The 2,457-nt window shown below is 45.0% G+C and overlaps 1 protein-coding gene across 1 annotated transcript in view; it reads left to right on the plus strand.

Moving 5' to 3' along the window:
• Window positions 1-2,457, plus strand: part of GABRB1 (gamma-aminobutyric acid type A receptor subunit beta1) — a 522,015-nt gene that overhangs the window by 319,090 nt on the left and 200,468 nt on the right. The window lies entirely within an intron of this gene.

Below are 2,457 nucleotides of genomic sequence, written 5' to 3' on the forward strand. Positions count from 1 at the left end.
CCCCTCCCCCCACCCCTGTGCCAGTGGACACCTTCACCAGACATCCCCCAACCCCTTTATCAGACATTTCCCCACTACCTCAGTCACCCCTGTGTGTCCACACAATGTGCCCGACTCCTGCCCCACGAGACTCACTGTCTAATTGTGAGTCAGCCGGACTCTGTCAGGGCAGAGCCAGCAGCAGGCGGCAGCTTGTCCTGGCGGTGGCTCTGGCTCTCTGAATAAAAGAGGCCTCGCACTTCCTGTCTGCTCTGGCTGCGCTGCGGTCAACAGTGAGCTGCACAGCGGCGCCCACTGCTACGGTCCAGAGTCCAGAGTTACGGTAGCTTCAGGGGGCCTTATTATCATGGAGGTCTTATTTTTTGGGAATACCTTATATTTCAGCAAGAAGCAAACCTGTAAGTAGGTCTTATTTTCGGGGAAACACGGTAATTGTAGACAGGATTCCCTGGAATGCCATGCTACTGTGTATAAGCAGGAGGAAGGATAGCATTACCAGCAAGAACCAGGAGTGAAACATGTCCTCTGGACCCAAGATCCCTGCACAGTGAATTTCCTGGATCCAGAAAACATCTCTAACATCAGAAGAGCAGCAGCAGAACTGAGAGTCAGAACATGGAACAACGGGGTGGACTTCCCAAACCAGGGTACAAGTAAAGCAGAGTGCTTTTGTACAGGAGGCTAGCGTGTCGACTGAAAGTCTCTGGGCCCTTAAATAGGGATGTTGGGTTTGCTGACCCACGGAGGTGGAGCTGAGTGCCTTCTGGCTGAGGTGTACTGGAGTAGGATGCGTCTGGACACTTGAATCAGGAAGTTGTGCTGAGTCATCCACAGAGCTGAGCTACATGAGCTAGATGGAGGTTTACAGTGGAGTGGTATGCCCCATTAGGGATTTAATGGCAGGACTGAAAAACATTTGCGACGTTTCCTAATAAACAGTATAGCCCTGAGCGAGCATTTCTCATTGGCATTACAACTTGGTAACTTCCTTCATTAACCCTTTAATCATGAATTTTGTCTGTGAGTTCTGTTGCCATTACGATGGTGTGTTAGTCTGGGTTGATTAGAAAAACAAATTCATAGACACTCATATGTGTATAAAAAAGAGCTTTATATACAAGAGCAATTGAATATTGAGAAAACATCCCAGCCCAGTCCAGAACAAGTCCATAAGTCCGATATTAGCCATATGGCCAATATTCCTCTTCAGACTCACAAAACACATGCAATGATGCCGAATTCAGGAAGATCACAGGCCAGTGAGTGGAAAGTCTTGTGGATTCAGCAGTAAGTAGAAGCATCTCAGCACTGGCATAGGTCTCCACTCCACTCCACTCCACTCCACTCCTCCAGCTCCAGGGCTTTGACTGCATCAGTGTGGTTCCATCAGGCTCATCATCAAGCTCTGACCTAACTAACTAACTAAACCCCACCCCTTCACTCTTAAATCTCAAATTGACAACACATTCTGTAACTACCACAGATGAATATTAGAAAACAGGGAAATAAAAGAGGAAAGTAAGCCAACACAGAAGTGAACATATGAGTTTCTCCCTACTTCTTTTGAAATACTACCAAAATGATAGAAGAGAATAAAAGTTATACAATCTCGCAATGGTAAAGCAAGCAACCAGTTGGAAGGAGACAACAGCAGAGAAGTGATCACAGCAAATACTTTACAGGGCAGCAGTTAATAAAGGAGAGGTACCTGACTTAAGAAGCAAGGGTAGCCATACTTCGAAGTGTAACCTGAAGTAGGTAAGGATGACGCAATCACCTGAAGGAAATAGGTTGAAAGGGTCATCAAGCTCAGTTAGACTGAGGGTTTTTTTCTGACATATTTTTCAATCAGGCAATTTTTGCTCCCAAAGTTTCAAAGGCTAGTAGGGTTTATACTCGTGATCCCACCGTATGGGACCATGATGAGATTTCATTATCTTTAATCTGTCCACAGGCCACTGGTACCTTGGGGTGTATCCACTGCTTAGGAATTTGTCTCTGAGCAAATTGAGAGGCTTCAGAGTAAAGCCTACAATTAATAACATGTATGAAGAGTTCTGAGGCCAAAAGGCTTCTCTCCAAACACAGCCCACCAACTCAGAAGCTCTGCCTAAATGTTGAATTCTTCACTCTTAAAATGAACAAACAGAAAAGGGAGGAAATCCCCCAGCATGAGAGATGAGGGGAATCATCATTGACTTGAGAAGACACAGCGTTAGCACAAAGGACAGACAGCAATTTCCAGAGAAAGCGCTGGTAGCTGCAGAGAGAAAAAGGAGACTGCACATATCAAACACAACCTGCAGGCTGTTTTGGTTTTTTTAAAGAACATGGACTCTAAGGAAGATACTAAAAACTTCAAGTACTAACTCAAGAGATTGACCATCCAAACAATAAGAGTCTTACAGAGAATGGAAGGGAGGGAAATAGGAAATTATTAATGCAGAAAACTTTAAA

The sequence above is a fragment of the Echinops telfairi genome, unplaced genomic scaffold (assembly GCF_000313985.2).
Source record: "Echinops telfairi isolate 266 unplaced genomic scaffold, ASM31398v2 ScPeMD7_7468;HRSCAF=8506_0, whole genome shotgun sequence".
Classification (NCBI taxonomy): domain Eukaryota; kingdom Metazoa; phylum Chordata; class Mammalia; order Afrosoricida; family Tenrecidae; genus Echinops; species Echinops telfairi.